We start from the raw sequence: 20,185 nt of genomic DNA, 5'->3' as shown, positions 1-20,185 counted from the left end.
GCTTCTTCTGAGCAGCCCATTCCTATCTGCAACCTGGCTACACCAAGCTACGCTGGCTTAACTTTGCTAGGCTGATGGGGCCTTCCCTCCCCCTCCAGATTATTTTCACCTCCAGTAAATGAAAGTGCTTTCTCATGCTTCTGTTATGACAAGAGAAGGGGCTGGTACACTTAGCAAAGGTTAAGTCCCATTGGTTACAAGACAGCTTGCTTCCAAGTACGGGCACTTTCAGTTCTTGGGACTCATCGAAAGCACCTGCTCCTCCTCCCAAATGATGTGAATTGTCTTAATTTTAGAAGTTCTTATAACTTTGTTGGGAACAGAACGTGGGGTAGGAAAAAGCCTTCCCACTGATCCAAACTCAGTGCTCTCTGAGTGCCATGTCTGTGATCTTTAGCACATTTTATCTGGACACTGCTGTGTTTGCTGTCGAACTTGCTTTCAGCTGAGTGTTGGCTTAAACGGCGCTGTAGGAATGCATACATGGGAGTACATGGAATTAACCGGATTGATGTCTGAATAAATATATTAGACAATGGATGCAGTTCCCCCCATTTTTAGGATCAACCCCCCGCCCCTGTATTAAAGCCTTTCTTTTTACGATCCCACACACCCCTCCTCTGCTGCCGCCATGCTTTCAGGGTGTTTAGTACAAGGTGGTGCTCATTAAAGATGCTTTCTGTATCTTACAGGTCATTTCCTTCCCTTCTTTATTTTGTTTGGCATCCTGGGGCATAGGAGAAGAGAGCTGGATTGGGTTTACGTTTAAACATCACCCCCATGTTTAGCATGGAGGGTGGCTTGGAGGTTCATGGGGGTGTGTGAGCATGTGGGGATTACCAAATTCTGTATAGCCAAATATTCTGTATTGCTATGCTCTGTTGTGTACTCAATATCGTCTATCCAAATTGTGCACCACCAATGTGGATTCTGTTTTGATTCATGTGTGGCCATGTGTGGCTGTTGGGCCCTGTGGGATGAAGGTATTCAGTGCAGCCTAGCCCAGTCTTTCCACCACATGCCAGACCCATGATCAAGTTGCCAGCTCTTTAACCTGGTTCTTTAGGTGTGCCTTGAGCTGCAAGTTGGTGTGTACATTAGCAAGTGTCCAGGTTCCGTCCCTGTGGTGGAATGTCACAGCTGGTAGTTTCTTTGGACTGAGCTGCTCTTAAAGACACACAATCAGATTGGACTGGTTTAATTTCCTGGAGTCAGTTGATCCTCTTAACCAAAATGCACATTCTTTAGAGGAGATGCATCAGGTGTTGGTCAAACCAGCTTCAACTGTGCAGATGCCATTCTGGATCTGTTTAGTGACTAGACAACATGTTAGCATTTTAGCTGAAATGGGCATGGTGGATTCACATCTTCCAGGATCTTCCTTCATTTTATTTTTCTTGGATGCTTCATGAATTTCCCTCCTTGCTCTTGAGTTAGACCATTCCTAGACTGCTTATGCAGCTCGGAAACTTTTGCTAGATTCCTACTTGGAAGCAGGCTGCTAACTCAAATGTTTCTGGGGAGCTGATGCAAGGGATATATACATAAAGTGTATATGTGAATGTGTGGTGTTGTGGAAGGACTATGCGAACCTGATGTGTTTTGCAAATGTTATTCATTGGTTCAGTAGCTTCCCTATGCAAAGAAGTCAAGAACATGGGATGGAACTGTAGCAATTTTTCCTATTTCCATATTTCCCATCTCTTTTTCCTAGATCCCAAGGGCTACTTTCTTTTATGTTGGTGTTTCGAAGTTGGTTTTTGTGGCTGGCCCCCCCCCCCCCCTGTGTGTGTGTGTGTGTGTGTGTGTGTGGCACATGAGGACGGAACAAGCTAGGAATGGGAAGTTTTGTTTAGATGGCTTGATTTACCCCCCAAATATTCTTTTGATCTGAGTTTAGATCTTTATGGAAAGAGACTTCACTCACAGAGGACGTGATCCAAAGTGTGGTTGCTAGAAAGCAGAATGCACTTTCTCCTTATAAATGGCCACATTCCAGTGTGGCTTGATCCGTGTTTATCGGGCAGACCTAGGTATCTTTGTTCCAAAGCATTTCTATATTTATTAGATTTATATCCCACCCGTTTTCCTTTCAGGGGAGTCAAGGCAGTTGACCTAATTCTGCTCCTCCTCCTTTCAATTTTACCCTCACAACAACAGCCCTGTGAGGTGAGTTGGGCCGAGAGTCTGTGGCTGGCCCAAAGTGAGCGGGGATGCAAACCTGGGCTGCCTGACTCCCAGCCTGGCACTCTGAACCATGCGCCACAGTGGCGCTCTGCGTTCAGGGGAATGGTTGGGGATTCTGTGGCTCCCGGGGGAAGCATTGCTTGTGGCAGAGCTTGTTCAGGGCTGGGGAGCAAGACGACCAGCCTTTCAGGCAGCCACTGCAGCGGTGCCTTTCGCCAAAGCCTTAATCTGCAGCCCCTGGGATGCTGCAGGTACTTCCGGCCGTTCCCCTTCAGGGCCCAGCCCTGGCTGACTGCAGCATGGAAAGGAACGGGGCTTGCTGCAGAACACACGCCATTCACCTAAGGTTGTTTGCAAGTTAAACAGAGGCTGGCATCAGTCAAACATTATTTTTCTTTCCCTTTCCCCGTTGGGGCTGCGGCAAGATTCGTCCAGCGTGAGTCATGTCAGTTTTCAGGGTTTTTCCAGGGTGACATTTTTACTCTGACTGTCTGAGCAAGGACTGTCTCTATTTAGCTGATACGTTTTAGCTAATCCAATTATTTTCAGACTGCTGCACGCGACAGTTACATTGTTTATCCAGCGCCAGGAACTTTAATAGAGTCCGGATGCGGTTAACAGTGACAAAAAAGTCAATGCAGAACGGCCCCTTTCTGTACATGCAAGCAGACAGAGAGGGAGGAAAAGAAAGGCGAGAGTGCGGAGGGAGGGGGCGAGGAGCAGAGGGAGCGCAGAAGCTCGCCGAAGAGTTGGTGGAAGGTGCTGGCCGCTCCCTTTCTGCTGGGGAAGCCGAGCCTTTGGCAGCTGCCAAGAGAGACAGAAAAGAGGCAGCGGACCAGCTCTCCTGGTCCTGAGAGCAGGACCAGCCCTGGTATCATGGCAGCTGCCTGCCCTCGGGGGCTGCGGCGAGGGGAACATTCGGTGGTTCTTCTCTAGCAATGTGGCTTTGCACTTGAAATGATACAATTAGGCTGCTATGAGTTGTTGTTGCTGCTTTGCATTTATCCTGCCTTTTCCCCTCGTGTAAGGAACCTAAGGTGGCTTACACAGTTCCATCTTCTGCTCACAACAACAGCCCTGTGAAGTAGGCTGGGCTGAGAGTGAGTGACTGGCCCAAAGCCACCCAGCCAGCTCTGGAGCTGATTGGAGGCTCGAACCCAGATCTCCCAGGTCCCCAGTACAACAGTTTAACCACCATGCCCCACTGGTGGTGAGGGGCAAAGGACCATTATATTCAGGGGCTAAAGGATTGTTCTATTCAGGGGCTAAAAAGGACCCTTACATGCCAGGCTTCTGTCCCCCAGATGTTGGAGGACAGAAGTAGTCCGTTAGCAAGCCTCCTTCCTACAGTTTGGTGCAGGCGGCCACCTCATCCCCAGTGTGGAAGGAAGACCGAATCGCCTGCCCCTCCCGCTTTCCTTCCTCTTTGCCTTTTCCTCTGGAGTACCTGCAGCGGGGCTGGTGCAGCTCAGGTCCACAGCAGCGGGATGGAAAGGACGAGCACCCAGTTATCTCACTGTACAAGGGTCTTGATCCAGATCAGGCACCTGCACTTTAGGAAGTAAGGGGGTGGTGAGGAAGACATCATGCGAAAGCAGCCTTCTCCAAATTGGCCCCCTCCGCCTGTTTGGGGTTCCAGTTCCCAGCACTCCTGACCACTCCTGCCTGGCCCTGATGGGGGTGGTAGTTCAAAGCCCTTGGGAGGCACAGGTGGGGGAGGCAGCTTGACCATCTCTCTCTCTCTCTCTCTCTCTCTCTCTCTCTGCCTTTGCATGACAGGTGAAAATGTTTTGGCTTGGATTGCTCAGGGATACTGCAGGAGGGCGAGGGAGACCCCCCGCCCCGTGCCTGTGGCGCGCTGGCACGGCTTGCAGTGCGGGCACCCAGCTTGGCTGCCGTCGCAGCCATGCCTTCCAGGAGAGGCCACCAGCGCCAGCCGCCGCGTTGATCCAACTCAACCAACCGGTTCTGGCACTTCTGATTTCCCCCAGGAAACTGTTGGGTCTTGACTGCCCCTCCAAGACCAAGGCAGCCCCCAAATCCTGGGCTCTCCAGCATGTTGCCTGAAGGATGATGGGACTTGTGGTCTAACCCGCCTCGAGGCACCAGGCTGGGGAGGGCTGCTCTCCTGGTCTCCCTGTGGGATGGAGTCATACCACCCTCACTTAACCTTTTGCTAGGCTTCGCTCTTTCCCACCCTTGTTGTAATGGAGTCACACAACCCCACTGCCAGATCTGAGACTGGGGAGAGTTAAGCTGAGCAGGAGAGCCGGCCAGGGAAAGAGTGGGGGCGGGAGACGAGCGAAGGCCAAGCCAGGTGGGGACCCAAAGGATCAGGAGAGGTCCCCCTGCTTCCTTGGCTGCTTTCCTCACATTGCTGCACCTTGCCCGAGAGAGAAGAGGAAATGGCGAGTGACAGGCGCTTCGGGTGTTGTGGGCGGACAGACCTCGGTCTGTTGGCTGGCCTTTGAAACTCGCTTGAGCATGGCCAGGTCGTCTTGTGAGCCACCGAGGAGAGGGGGCTGCCCCAGCTCCCTCCACCGGGCTTGGCTTCTCGTTCCTCGGCCCGCCACCCCCTCTCTTGTGTCTTCTGTGGGCAAGATCTGCAAAAAATGTTGCGAGAGATTCATATTTACATGGGGCTTTCCTCACTGCTTGTTCCCGCACACGGCACCTCTGCAGCTGCGGGCACCTCGTGGCTGTCCAGAGGACTGGGCCTACAATTCCCATCAGTCTATGCCATCAGAGGCACTGGTGAGGGATTGTGGGAGCTGCAGGCCAAGTGACCTGCAGAGCTGCGAGTGGCTCCCCCAGTCTTACAACCGTTTTGTAGAGAAGGCCAATATTAGTTGAAGATCTGTAGAGCGTTGAGGCCAGCGGTGTGGTCCAATCAAGGTCCAGTCAGCTCCATTGACTCAATGGAACATCCTCCAAAATACAGCTTTGTTGTGTTCAAGGATAATGACTAGCTCTCCCTAAGACTGCTATGGCTGGAGAAAAGCAGCCACTGGAAGAAGACTCAGAAGTGCCTTCAGAGAGGTTTCTCTGTTGCCCACCTCATTCTTTTGTCCCACTGAAGCTTCTAATCAAACAGGTTTGTTAGGGTTTTGACACAAACCCTGCAAACTCTGTTTAGTAGATAAGATGTGTACGTACAACCACAAGCAGCAAAGGTTCTTCTTCCAAACCATCTTTGGCTCTGGACTAAAGAAATAAACAAGGATGACCTGCTGGGGTGGCCAGATGCAAAAGGGCTTCTGCACCTTCAGTATCTTTATACGACAAGCTGCACCTGCTTGAATTACCTTCCTCTGCATAAGAATTCAAAGCACAGAAGTCCTGCGTAGTTAACAGTACTCTGACTCAGAAGGAGGGTGTGGAGGCATCAGCAAACTTTTGCTATTTACTGCCTTCCTTCAGGAAACTCAAGACAGTGCTTTTGGTTGTCCCAACCTCTCATTTTATGGAACCGTGATATTCTGCCATAAGCAGCATCTGTTGGTCTAGGGGGGAAGCGGGCCTCTAGCAAGAGCAGCCCTTTAAATAACAGATTTGGTCCAGGGTCAGTGGTAGGCAGGGGAGGCCATTGCCAGTGGTTCATATTCCAGCAATTGCCCACTGCTGAGAGCCCTTTGGACTTGCTAGACTTCTTCCCAACCTGCCTGTTGTAATTCCGACCAGGCAATGGTGGCGATAAAACAGGTACACACAAGAATTTAATTTCTGCTTGCAAACCAGACAAAAATGGCCTGCTAGCTACTCCAAGCACGGGTTCATGTGCTCTGAAAAGGCTTGCAGATTCCCAGACTTGGGCTATGAAAGAAAAATGCACAATTTAAAGTGTGCATTTCAAAAAGTGAGTTTTTAAAAATGCAAATATCATAATGGGAGAAAGTGTCTATTTAAATATAGCTATCTCGATTTGAAATGTCTGTGTTCAAAGCCTGATGTTTTAAATGTTCCATAATATAACAGTCATGCATTTTCATGCTTTAGTTGGTGAAGGACAAACTATGCCATTCTGAAAACTATGCCGTTTCCCCATTCAACGAAAGTGCAACAACAGGTTTATGCGAGCAAGCTGAAGTGAGGCCTGAAGTCAAATTCAGAGAATTTCAGTGAGTCTGAGTATGCATGATGGTCCAGTGAGGAACGGGAGCCACTGACCACCTTCTGCTTGGTTCTCTGCCCATCGAGTGAGTGATATAAATGGTGGGAAAGAGGATGAGAGGCGAGAGCCATCAGGGACCAGGATGGAGAGAAAGCAGATTCCTGCTTGAGGGTCCCTCAAAAACGTGGAACCAGCTTTGGTTCCCCCATTTTTTACTTCAAACCATCAGTGTCCATGAAGAATTCAGAGGGAGAAATGGTGGGTTCTACCAGGGGTTCTGGACTCCGTGGCTTTTAGGACTGTTCTCACACACAGCTCTACTATTCCTTGAAGATGGGAAACCAGCAAGTGATGTCCGGCATGTGTCCGAGTAGGCCAGGACGGATCTAATTTGCAAATCTCCTAAAGTGAGGACCAGAAGCACAGGGCATTTCAGCAGGGCTGCTCCAGAAAGATGTCAAGTGTGTGGTGATCTGAGGGTATACTTTGCATCTTTGAATTAAGCTTAGGGTTACAATCAAGTTGGTCACCAAGAGTGCTATTAGTCCTAAGGAGTCCGTAGCCCAAAGTTGCTCAGACACTTGGACTCCATTTCATTTAATCCTGTCAACAATCCAGTAAGGTAGGACAGGCAGGTCCAACCCTACATGTAGATTTCATGGCTGAATAAGAATTTGAATCTTGGTCTCTCGGTCCTGGACTGGTACTTTACGTTACTCTATATCGACTCTAGTTTCAGCTGTCGATCTATTATTTATCTATTGATATCCCACCTTTTTTCCCTTACAAAGAACTCAAAGTGGCTTCCATCATTCTTTTCTCAATCTTATCCCCACAACAGCAGCCCTGTGAGGTAGGCTGGGCTGAGAATCCATGACTGGCCCAAAGTCAACCGGTTGGCTTCATGGTTGAGCGGGGACTCGAACCCAGATCTCCTGAGTCCCATTTCCACACTCTTAACAGCACTGAATCAGAATTCAGAATCAGAAATGAGTGGAAATCCTTCGTGAAACTTCTCTAACCAAAATTCTCCAAACTTCATTCCTCTTTACTCAAGGCAAAAATTGCTGGCAAAGGTGTGTGAGAAGGTTCTTTGACCAAGCTTGCTAACAGGATTTAGGGTCTTTCTCCCTCTTCCCTCAGCATTCTTTCAGCTGTATCACTAGAATGAATCTTTTCAAATTCACCTGGAGGTTTGCTTAGGGCCATGTTTGCTGGCAATTTATGGATGGGTGAACACGCAATAACCAAACACACATCCATTCCCCCGCATCCCCCCCCAGCCGTTGGGAGAAACACAGCTCATCTGGTAGAAAATAGGTTAGCTTCTCTCGAAATTCCTTTGGAAGGTTTGTCTGAGCCTTCCAAAGTTCCCATTAGGTTTTTGTGGAATCCGGGGATGTGTCCGAGTACAACTCCCATCATGCTGGCAGGAAAAGCAGGGAGTTGTAATCTCACTCATTCGAAGGGCACCAAGTCGGGGAAGGCAGGTACTAGTGAAAGGAGGTCCAAAGGGGCCCTTTGTTGTGGTCGACGCAGGCTGCTGTGGTCTGCGGCAGAGACATGTTTTTTCAAAGAAAACGTACTGTATGTAGAGGAGGAGTTGCTCCTTTCCTAGTACTGTTTACATGAATCGCCATAATTATTTCCATAGGACTTCGCCATGTCACCTGCTCAAGCACACAAAGTTAGCACCAAAAAGTAGCTCTGAACAGGAAGGTCCACATTTGGTTCTCTGTCCATTCTGGAGTCTTCTCTTCACAATCCGCTACAGAGTTCATGAAAGCAATGGGATTAAAGGTTCAGGTGGCCTTCAGTTTGTACTGGGGTTCACCAGGACCCTTGAGGCTCATACGTGAGGTTTCTTTTTCGTGCCGGCCCAAGCACAAGGCCAGGTGAGGTAGCGACTTCGGGATGCGGATGCTAAGGTCGAGAGTAGTCATGAGGTGGTGGAAGATGGAAACGTGAGCTTGCCCAGGGCGTCCCAAGCTAGTCAGCTGCTCTCAGGACACGGAATGGCTTCTGGATGTGGAACAGCTGCATATGGGCATCATCTTGCCTTTTGCCACAGGTAGTCAAATATTTCGGGCCAGTCCTGGCTCAAACTGGAACACATGAAAGCCCTTCCACTCTTCCGAAGGCACATTTTTTACCATTTCGAGAGCAGCATATTGCAATGATTCAGAGGAAAAGTTTCTTGATTGGAGGCTGATACCCTCTTGTTCTGGAAATTAAGCATTATTTTCAGTGGAACTTGCTGGCATTGAATGAGTGGAAATTGATACTTTCGGAGATTGATGTTGAATGGCTGTTATGAATTCAATTGGCCAAATAACTTCAGACTCCTGTCCCTCTATAAGCAGCTCAAAGGCTGCCACAAAGAGGAAGGTCAAGATCTCTTCTTGCTGATGCCAGAGTGTAGGACACAGAAGAATCAATTCAAGTTGCGGCAACCCAGGTTCAGGCTGGACATCAGGAAAAGCTTCCTCACTGTCAGAGCAACACAGCAGTGGAACCTGCTGCCCAGAGAGGTGGTGGGCTCTCCCACGCTAGAGATGTATGAAAAGAAACTGGGCAGCCCTCTGAGTGGGATGGTGTAACGTGGTGTCCTGCAACAGCAGGGGGTTGGACCCGATCGCCTTCATGGCCCCTTCCGACTCTACTGTTCTACGATCCTTTAGGAGATCTTCTGAACTGCCTCACATGATGGCTGGGCATGGTCACAATTCATCTTTCCGTAAAGCAGCCATCCTCAGCTTGGAGTCTTCCAGATGTAAAACTCCCAGCATCCCTGACTTTAGCCATGCTGCCTGGCACTGAGGGGAGCTGAAGTCCAACAACATCTGGAGGGTCGCAGGTTAGAGGAGGCAGCTGTGAAGTCACAGCTCTGCAGAACAGAGAACATGAGCTAACAAACTGAACGGAGAACGCAGAGCGCCAAACTGAACTCACCCTTTGCTTGTAAAGGGACTCCCATGCAAGCTTACTGCAGAGGAAATTTAATCACCTGCTAATATGCATAAGGAGTGATGCAATTAGATGGAGGAAGGGCCTGGATGAAATAACAGCCATTAAATCTAGGTTGGAATTAAGGAGGGTGCTTTGCTGCTGTTTATTTAGGACAAATAGGAGATCAATGTAGCAATTTGGCAGAGCTGTTCTGACATGCATGACTGGATGTAGCCACCTTTCCAGGGCTCTTCTGGCCAAATCTCTCCAAACTTGGGAGATACTTCTTCTGCCAGAATCGTTAAGCATAAGAGCATTTGTAACTGGAGCTGCTGGTTCTTTGGGGGAATTGTCTTTTCCTGTTCTTTCTTTTTTCTTTTTACACATGTGCCTTTAAGAACAGCTCAGTCTGTCAGCATTTACCCCAGGCTGTGACCAGCCCATTTCTGTGCAGATTAAGCTTACTTAAAGCATCCAAACAGATCGCCTCTGTTTTTTTCCTGCCCGGTTGGCAACACTACCTCGTGGGGAAGGCAGAAGCAGGTTTGATCTGCTTCGAAATATATTTCATTTGATTAATGGGGAATATGTATTGGATATGACACATTCATTTTCCCCGTGTCCCCTCTGGCAGCTATACCAGGGGTTGCTGTCTTTTCCCTATGCATTTATTCTGTGTCGATAGTTCTTGGATTCATTTTTTCCTCCCTGCTTGTCCTCCAAGTTGCTCAAGGAGGCATCCATCTGCCCCATTTTTTACTTTGAGAATAACACTGTGAGATAGGTGAGGCTGAGAGAAACTGGCCAAGGGCACCTATTGCATTTCATGGCTGATTCGAACTGGGGTTTCTTCAGCCCTAGTCCAACACTCTGACCACTATGCCCCGCTGCTTCCACTACTTGCAGTTCTTTGCCGAAGGGATGCATTGCAGGCAGAAACACTGGCCAGGTGCTTTTGAAGAGGGAGATTGTATTTACTGAGAAAACAGCCTGGGTTCAGGAAAGAGTTGCTACAAAGGAGTCAGTAGCATCTCCTTAGGATAAGATGCGCTCGGTCAAGTTCTCTATCCTATTTTTGTGCCCTGCCTTGTTTCCCACACGGAACATCGGTAGTCCTTGGTGCAGCTGTCCATCAACACGGTGTCTCCAGGTGTGCTGGACTGTTCTGGCCACACTGACTGGGAATGCTGGGAATTTCTGCCCAGCACATTTATTTATTTATTTAGGAGACTTCTATGCCGCCCCATTCGCTGAAGCCTCGGGGCGGCTCACATCCATAAATAAAGTTCCTTAAAATAATATAAATTAACAGTATGAATTAAGTTAAGTCGCCCTGGCCAAAGAAATCTGGATGGCAGCAGGTTGGAGAAGGCTTCGTTGGTGCGTCAGATGAGACTCAGTAGGATACCAGGGAGAGAGAAGAGCTTGTGGGATTTCTTCCCCTGGTGCCAACATCTCTTAGTTGACTTGATAGCACAATGAGGGTTGATTTAGGGTACACTATTGACTGTTCCACCTCAAGCAGCACAATCTCTTGGGCTGGCCTTTTGGTCCTAAGTGGAGCCTTCCCCAGGACCCATCTTGTCTCGCAGTTCCTGTTGCTGGGCTACAAGGGCCGTGCGGGCCAAGTCACAGGCCACGAACGTCTAGGGACTCAAGATTAGCACCCATCAGTTAGTCCAGTATTCTGCCTAGTGCTGGCTGAAGGGTCAAGTGGTGCATTAAAAACCTTTATCCTCCAAGTGGAAGATAGAGTTCCAGAGCATTTGGAAGAGAAGGGAAAGGTCGCGAGAGAGAGAGAGAGAAAGAGGGAGAGAAGAAGACTGGAAAGAGGGGATACAGAGGGCCAATTCCATGTAATGCTTTGGCTCAATTGCTATGATGGTGGACATAATGAAAAATATCCAGAGAACATGCCCGTTGGTTTTTCCTCGGGGCAAACTGCAAGTGGAATTCTGCCCTGCAAATGCTACAGGGAAAGATGCATCCCTAGACTGTATTATGAGCTTAGTGACTTCACCAGCACAGGATAGATCCATAACCACTAGACTGGATGGTTTTAAAACAAGAATGGGAAAAAGGAAGGAAAGGTCTGTCCGTGGCGATTAACAGATCATATTTGTTGTGGAACCTTTGTCTCCCACAACAGATCGTCTCTGAATACTATTTGCTAGTTTTGTGTGTTTCCAGAGGATATCTGGCGGGTTGGCTATTGTTGGGAACGCAGTGTTGGGCTCACTGTCAAAGGATGGATCTTCCCCGAAGTGGTCCATACAGCCCGGATTGGCCAGCCTGGCAGGCCAGATGGCTTCACCGCCATCTTGGCTCTTGGACAGCCTTCTCCAAGTAGACCAGCTTTTTCCAGCCTGGTGCCCTCTTGGTTGGTGGAACGATAGCTGCGTCAACCCACATTATGGGAGCTGTCGTCTGACATATCTGGAGAACAACTGGCTGGGGAAAAGGGAAAAGCTATGTTGGATCAGGTCAAGGGACCTGATGTTCCATCTAGTCCATCCTGTTCACGCAGCGGCTGCCCAGCTGCCCCCAGGATCCCACAGACAAGACAGAAGAGCACCAACACCTTCCAGGTTGCCCAGCAACTGATCTAGGTGGACATATTCCATCTGATCCTGGAGTAGCATAGAGCTATCAGGACTGGTAGCCATTGGTAGCCATCTCCTCCAGGAATGTGTCCAATTCCACTTTAAAGCCCTCCAAAGTGGTGGTCACCACCACCACGTCTTCTGAGGGTGAAATCCATAGTTGAACAATGTGTGAAGATGCCCTTCCTTTGATCTGTCCTGAATTTCCACCAATCAGCTTCCTAAGATGAACCCTTTGGGGTCCAGTATTAGGAGAGAGGGAGAAAAAAAATCTTCCAGTCCACTCCCAGTCACATACCATGGACACTTCCGCCCATGTCTCTCATAATCTTACCTTTTTCTAAGCCAAACAGCCTCTGGTGTTGTAACATTTCCTCATGGAAGAAAGCTGGTCTAGATTTTTGTCTGAGGAAATTCTAATTTTCCTTATGTATCATTTGCCACACGTATCTCTCTTCATCGGAGTCATTCCAAAACACCTCCTGGAGTCAACAGGCATCCCGTTTTAGGCAGTACAATGGTAATAAAGAGCCTAACACGGAGTAGTTGCTGAGTCCACTGAGTGTTGGACTTTCTCTTCCTTGGACTCCAGCCCATGTTCCCCGAGACTGCAAACAACTCCTTTTGAAATTTGGGTCGTTTGGAAGCAGCTGGGGGTATTTTTGGGCTGTGTGATTGTTGCTCAGTTAAGCTGGACTGCTTGAACACCAATCTATTGACCAATGTGTGCTGGATTGTGGTCAAAATCAGGCAAATTTCATGAATTTCATTTGAATGGAAAGGGGAGTATGGAGCTCGTGATGTGGTTAGACATTTACTAAAAAAAAATCAAATTTATTTATTTAAAACCTTTTTTAGACTGTCCCTTACCGTGGTCTTGGGATGGTTTAACAATAAGACCAAACAGAATAGAAAGACCGCATCCTAATCAAAATTTTCCAATCAGCAATAAAACCCCCTATTAAAACAATCAAGTCTTAAAACATCGGGAAAATGGAGAGGTTTTAGCCTGGCACCGAAAAACCTCTCTGGGGAGTGAATTCCAGAATTGGGGCACCACAGAGAGAAGGTCCTTCTCCGGGTAGTCACCCTCCTAATCTCCTTCATGGAGGGCTCCCCAAGAAGGACCTCCAACCCAGATCTTAAGGGGTGGGCAGGCACATAGGGAAGGAGATGCTCCTTCAGGTAACCAAGCCCTAAGCCATTTAGGGCTTTATAGATCATCACCAGCACCTAAACATTTCAGGAGTGGGGAAAGGGGCTGCCTTCTAGGTCTCACGAAGGAGTTAATGGTTTAGAACCCAGCAGAAAGGCCTGAAGAGCTTAAACGTTACACCAACATTGCTTGTAGAGATCTCAGGGATGCAGGCACGAATGTCTCGAAATGCATTGGGTCATGGAAACAGCCTTGCTCCAGTTGCCCAGCAGTGGGTCTATGCCCCCTGGGAATGGATTTGGCTTACTTCTGAGTAGGCATGCCTAGCATTGTGCTGAAAAGCTCCTGTCTCCCGAGGCATTTGTGCTAAGTGCCAAATAAGCAATGAACTGCATCTTGGGATGTCGGCTGGGTGGACATGCTCTGCGGTTTTTGTGTCTGCCCTCCATGTGCAATCTATTTGGGAAATGATGTATTGCAGGAAGGGTGGGATGAGTCGTTTGGAGGGGGAAGACTTGCTATGTCAGGGACAGGCAGACGGAGACCCGGCTCTCCTGGTAGATTTTCAGTCGCTTGCAAATCGGCCAAGGGTTTCCAGCTTCCAGGGGTTTAATAATAGGTGTGGCAAAGCTACTTTTCCTCTTAAGTGACAGCCGAACAGTGGGGAAGCTCTTTAAAGCCTGCGCATAATGGTCCTCCCAGTAGTGGAGGGAGGCTTTTGTGAAACGCACAAAGAACAGTTTCTGTTTCTACAGCTGTTTCTACATTTCTGATATGTTAGAGCAAACTGACCAGACAAAACCCTTTAAAAGCCAAAACCAAGAAATACTTCGAGTGTATGCAGTTTCGCATTTTGACCTGACTCACATTGTATTCTCATCATGAATATAGTAATAAAAGACACATTTGCTTGGGAATATTTATTTATTCCTAATTTATTTCTTCAACTTCTATTCTGCATTTGTTAGTCCAAAGGACTCTCTAAGCGGATTACAAAGAAGTGATAAAAACAGCATTACACAATAAGAAGCATAAGCATATAATAACAATATACAATAAGAATATGCAATAAAATATATGATGTACCATGTTGTAGAAAAGCAGAATATATTATATTGGTAACTATATGCAAGGCTGGTTGGTGGACAGACAAAAAAATGGTTTTGAGGCAGAAAAAGGTGTTTTGGTGACTGGTGTGAGCTCTGGGATTCCCACGGGGACCCAGATACTGACGTCACTTTCTCTGGGTGCCTGTCCGAGCTCTCCTCCAGACTGGGGCCGTGTGCTTTGGCCCGGAAGTTCAGCCCTGGCTGCATCACTGGAGCAAAGCCAAACGTGACTTTAAACCTCTCTCTACCCGCTACATCTTTTTCTTTCTTTTATTCGAGAATGGGTGCAAGGCACCTGACCTGACTCTTTAACATTGTCTTCCCCCCATCCTAGCATTCTGGCTCAGATCTAGCACCTTGCACTGCACCAACTCTAGAGTAAAACAAGTTATTCCGCAACGCATACTGCTGGTAGATACAGTGTGTTTTGGTCCTGCGGATGCTGAAATCAAGAAGGTTTGGGGGGAAGTAGGAGCAGATTTGCATGGAGGAGGATCTGGTATAAGATCCAGTTCTGGTACCGAGAACAAACAGGCTGCACCTGGGCTCAGAGCCACCGTTTTGCTCCAGCAGGTGGGCCACAGTTGTCCTCCCCTGCATCTTACATTGCCGTTTCTTGCCCCCTTTTAGAGATATTTGTGGGGCTTGTGATGCTGCTATAGAGACCCCTTAGCAATCTTGTGCATGGGGATCGTGCGGCAGAGGGCCAGTCTGCATTCCAGCCAATCTACCGAACCGCAGCTTCTCCTTCGGTTGTACCTTGTGGGCAGCGTGTGAAGAGGAGACTGCTTTTGAAGGCAGGGGGTTCTTCTCCTTGGAAATAAAGAATAAAGTATGGGGGCGAGTGGGGAGAAGGTCACAGAAATCACACCGATGTACCTACTTGCAGAGTAGCCCTCTCTCGTGCCACCTTTTGGGGCAAATTTGGAAGGGCTGCAAGCTGGCAGCTGGGAGAGCTGTTTCTGGAAGTCCTTGGCGGAGCCTGGATGTGGTTCGTGGTGCGATGTGGAGGGCAGGTGGGCCTGTATCCTTGGAGATCAGCTGCTGGCTCTGCTGTTCCCGTTCAGGTGTTCAGCTGGTCCAGAGCTAGTGGCACCCTGCTGATGCCAGAGACTCATGCTTGTGGCTCAGGGCGGTGCTGGCCATCCAGCTGTGCTGGGCGCTTGCCTGATGCGGACAGCTCAGCAACCATGTTTCATCTTTCCCCACATGCTTTTCCACTGTGGGTCCCTCTCCAAGCTGCACCGGCCATTTCGGCAGCTTTAAAGGGAAACCACTTCTTCGGGCTGCCAACCTGAGCATTTTAAGGAAAGGCACGGCCCTGTTTCTCGAGGGGGTCTTTGCCCTGTAAGAGTGGGACCATCTCAGAAAAGGGGGCTTCTCCCAACCTGGAGCCCTATATAGCATCACCTCCAGAAGGTTCCTAGTTGCCTCTTAAGAATTCTTTGGTCTGCTGCCTTTTTGAAATGTCTAAAGTCACAGTTGTCAGCGGTTTCCACTCCTTTCGCTGTGTCTTCGCAGTCAGAGCACTGGTGAGGGGGAAGATGATGGCAAATGATCCATCAACCTCAATGAAATTTAAACAAACTTCTATATCACCCACCCCTCTTTAGGTGCTCCCCCGATTAATGAAGCATGAGAAAATGTACAGTTTTAAAACAAAACCTATCACTTACTGCTGGAAGCAAAGGCCAGTGTTCATACTTCCTTTTCCATTTCCTATGAGTGTCCCAAAATAGCCCAATAAAATAAACAGCAGTGTCCTTAACTTGTAAGCCCACCAGTTAAAACCGCCTCCCAGCCATGAATCAAGGAAAGCCTCAGTGGAATTATTTACCACTTAAGGCTGTGATCCGATGCATTCTTATCCGGGAGCAAACTGTGCTAGACTCAGGAAGGTTTACTTCCATGTAAACATGCCTTGATCTGGCCTGCAAATCTTGTTGCCCTTGTTACAAAGATTCGAGGATGGAAAGTTAGCACAGCTAGTTTAAGGCTGACCGAGGCGTGGCTTGGTCTAATTTGGGGGGGACGGGGATGGGGGGAATCCATGTCCCAGAGACTACATGCGGCCCCCAGACTGCCTTGAGGTGGCCCCCACTTCCTCCCCAAGCTGTTTCGATCCATTTTTAAAAAGCAGCCACAAAGCACACACACATATATATTTAAAAAGCATGCAAACCGCACCACTTTCTGGCCAGAGCGAGAGACAGGTGAACCAACAGGTTGCAGGGGCGGAGAGGGAGGGGGAGTCTAGGGTTTTCTGCTGGGGGATCAGCTCTTAGCAAGTGCTCAGCCCCTCCCACGTTTGATGCCTGCCCTGAAACAAGACTTTCTCATCTCTGGACTAATGGACCAGTTAAGGATTGGCCCAAGTCACCCAGGGAGCGTCAGGGCCGAGTGGGGGCTACGCCCATGGTCGTCGTAGTCCAATACTCTAACCATCACACCACACTGTCTCTCAGTCAAGTCCCTACCCATTGGCCATGCCAAGAGTAAAGCCGATTATTTTAGCATGGCCTTCCCCTGCTTTTTAAGTCTGTTGCAATGCAGTTCCCATCATTCCCAACCAGCATAGGCCCAGTGGCTACACAGGGCACCAGGTTGGGGGTCAGCTGCTTTACCACACGTCCTGTTCACATATACATTCATTTCTTCCTAAGTATATTCAGACAAGAACTAATAACTCTCCAGGAAGATGCTAAATCTTGCCGTGTGTTAACCTGGCTTGACCCGAAGCCTTTTCACACACCGAGGCTCTGATGGTCAGAACGCCTGCGTTCTCCTGGAGTCTGCAGGCATTCCCAGCATCCGCGTGTGGCGCCAGCAAAGCGTGCAAGGCTGAAAGTCAATTCTTGAAGATCACACGTGAGAGCAGGCTGAGCCCGATTTAGCTTCAGGTTTGACATTTGCTGCTGAGTTCTTGCATGGTTCAACTTATGTATATTAATTAACAAGCTATGTTCTCGCATGGGGTCCTGCTTTGATCTGGCATTGGCTCAGGGGCTCTCAGGCTTTTCCTTTGGTGGGGTCTCCCTGGCGGCTTTCAGCAGCTGTTGAAATGGTTAGATTGCAATGGCATATCGGAAGCCAGTGCGGCCTAATGGTTAGAGTATTGCACTGGCACTCGGGAGATCTGGGTTCTAGACTCCACTTGCCAAGAAACTTGTTGGGTGACTGTGGGATGCTTGGACGCTCAGCATGTCCTACCTTGCAAGTTTGTTGTGAGGGTAAAATGGAGAGGAGGAGCGCCTTGTGAGCTGTTTTGGGTTCCTTGCAGGAGGAAAACATGGCAGGATATAAAGGTAGCAAACACTGATAGCATCCCAAAGAACAGCTCTGGTCTGGTCTCCAAGATGCTCGTTATCAGGCAAGATGCTACAAAAACCCAGTTTGTACGGACAGGTTGGGGTAAGTAGGAGGGTGGGAATAAATAGCTGCCTGGATATTGCAGGCAGGACGTTGGCATGGTCTGAAAGTGAAGATGATTTCGAGGACGGGACACGGGTGCTGTGATGGCGTTCCTCCCTCTGGGACCACCTGGGCAGGGAGAAAGCTGCATTTGAGGAACTAGAGATAGAAGTTCCAGCTTCCTCGCCAGTTAAAGATGGAGCTGCTCTTGTGTCGTATCTGCCGCGGTTTGCCGGGCAGGCAGAGATGGGAGCAAGGAGGCAGCGGCCTCCCTTGTCCCTCTGTCTCGCCATCCTTGCGGTCAGACTGGAGTGAGAGGCAGGGGAGCAAGAAGAAGGGCCGCTCCAGGGGGATTTCGTCCCTCTGGGCCCTTGGCAGGAGCACCACCACACTCTGTCGGTTCAGCATCGCAGAAGGGGGGCACTCTGTGTTGCAAAGAAGAGGAAATGCATCCTCAGAAAGGAGAACGAGCAGGTTTGCTTTATAATTGCACATCCCTGCGAGGTGGTGGCTGACATCTGGGTGCAATGACTACTTTAAGTGGAAGTACATTTCCATTTAAATACACATTTCGCCAGAGTGGGGGTAACTCTAAGAGCAGGATGGTCACGGAAGCTTTCAAATAGATGGTGGTGATAGGGGCCATCAACTGTTCATGAAGATGATCCCTGTTCATGGGCACACCTTAATGCCCCTCTCTTAACCTGGTTCCTTATCCTTTCCTTAACCTGGAAAGACCTTCAATCTGGGACAGCTTCAAACAGAGGCTGTCTGCTGTAAAACAGGGCACATATTAATTCAGCACTGGAGAAAGTTGCCAAGAGAGTGCAGAATCTTGGTGATGCGATGGGCCATATATCAGGTATTTCTAGTCTACTGGGACTTTGTAGAGCCAGATTTCTCACTGGACAACTTTGGGCCAGTCACTGCATCTCAGCCTAGCCTCCCTTAAAGGGTTGTTGTGAAGACAAAATAGAGCAAAGGATTATGCAAGCCTCTTTGGGTCCCTTACAGGAAAATCAGGCAGGAGATAAGATAGGTCAAATAAATGCTCTTATTCATCTATTTGAGGGATTTTTTTTGATCACCTTTCTCTCAATGAGTTCTTGAGGCAATTTACTATAAAAATGACACAAAGAATAAAACCTAATGTTTCAAAAGAATTGCAAACATGCCAATACCAATATGCATGAGGCAATTTATAGAGCAGCATTAGGAAAGAAGGGTAGCTCTTCACCCCATGGAGCTTCCAAACCAAATTTCAACAGTGGGAAAAAGGACAGAAGCAAAGAGGCTTAACCATGTGACAATGCAGCTGCGAATTTTCATAACAATGTAAATATGGTCAAAAATGCGCTCTAAAGCACCTCATAAACATTATCTGAGCTAAGTTTTATTTACATCCCTTTTGACAGACTGGTTTAGAGAATCTGTTTGGCCTCTTTGCCACTCTTTTCTAACTACAGGCAGTGATGCGTAGTGGTTAGAGTGTTGGACGGGAATGCTCAGTCATAGCCTCCACTCAGCCATAGAGTTCTCTGGCTGACTTTGGGCTAGTCACAGGCTCTGAGCCTAACCTACCTCACAGGGTTGTTATTGTGAGGATAAAATGGGGAGAAAGCTAACCTTATAAGCTATCTTGGGTTCCTTGCAAGAGGAATAAAGGCAGGATATAAATGTCATGTTATAATAAGATATCACACACCTACAAAATAAAAAACTCAAATCCGCTCTTTCTGTTTGTTTAGTGGCTAAGCCGTGTCCGACCCTTTCGAGGCTTCGGCGAATGGGGTGGCATAAGAATGTTTTAATAAATAGATAAATAAATAAACCCAATGGACAACATTCCTCCAGGTCCTCCGGTCCTCCACCATCCCTTGGAGTCCACCCAATCTTTGGATACTGTCCATGGGGTTGCCATTTCCTTCCCCGGTGGATCATCCTTTGTCAGAGCTCTGTGCTGTGGCCTGTCCGTCCTGGGTGCCCCTGCACGGCAGAGCTCATAGCTTCCCGCTACGCAAGCCCCTTCGCCATGGCACGGCAGTGATCCGTGAAGCGGCAAACCGCCCTGCCACCCTATTTGAAGGTTCCAAGTTGTTCTCCAAATTCCAAATATTTATCTGTGCCATTCCCTCTTCCGCTGGTAAATCCACGATGCTTGTTTGCCCTCGTCTTTGAGGGATGCCATATTCAAACTTTGTTGGTGTGATTTGCTAGTGTTCACCTTCCCTTCCTCTATCTCTACCAGATCTAAGTCTGAGTACTTCGTAGTAGCAGTGCTCACGAAAAGACCGCTGCGGTGGATATAATCTCTTTTTCCTAGTTAGCAGTTGCTGGGCTATGTTTCAGAGCCCCGGAAGCACGTTGTAGAATTCTATTTTCTAATATATTTAGCAGACGGGACTTGGCTTTCGAGGGAGGGCAGGACAGTGGGATCTGAGTGATGAATGTACATCGAGCAGAGTCAAGTAACGGTGGTGGAGCAGAGAGCTGCACTGAAGTGATTTTATGGATTTAGTGACTTTGAAAGGCAGTCCGGCAGGCCTGCTGGGTGCTGGGGCCTGCATGCGCATTCTGTGGAGTGGTGTGCTGGGCATCTGTCCCAAAGACGCACAAACGTAGGTAGAGGCATGCCACATCAAACAGAGGTCTACAAGTA

The 20,185-nt window shown here is 48.5% G+C and overlaps 1 protein-coding gene across 4 annotated transcripts in view; it reads left to right on the top strand.

Moving 5' to 3' along the window:
* GATA3 (GATA binding protein 3) overlaps positions 1-20,185 on the top strand; it is a 52,467-nt gene that overhangs the window by 10,015 nt on the left and 22,267 nt on the right. The window lies entirely within an intron of this gene.

This window comes from Varanus komodoensis, unplaced genomic scaffold, assembly GCF_004798865.1.
Source record: "Varanus komodoensis strain SLA01 unplaced genomic scaffold, ASM479886v1 scaffold1, whole genome shotgun sequence".
NCBI lineage: Eukaryota > Metazoa > Chordata > Lepidosauria > Squamata > Varanidae > Varanus > Varanus komodoensis.
Note: the sequence above shows the minus strand (reverse complement) of the source record. Positions and strands in the feature narration are given on the sequence as shown.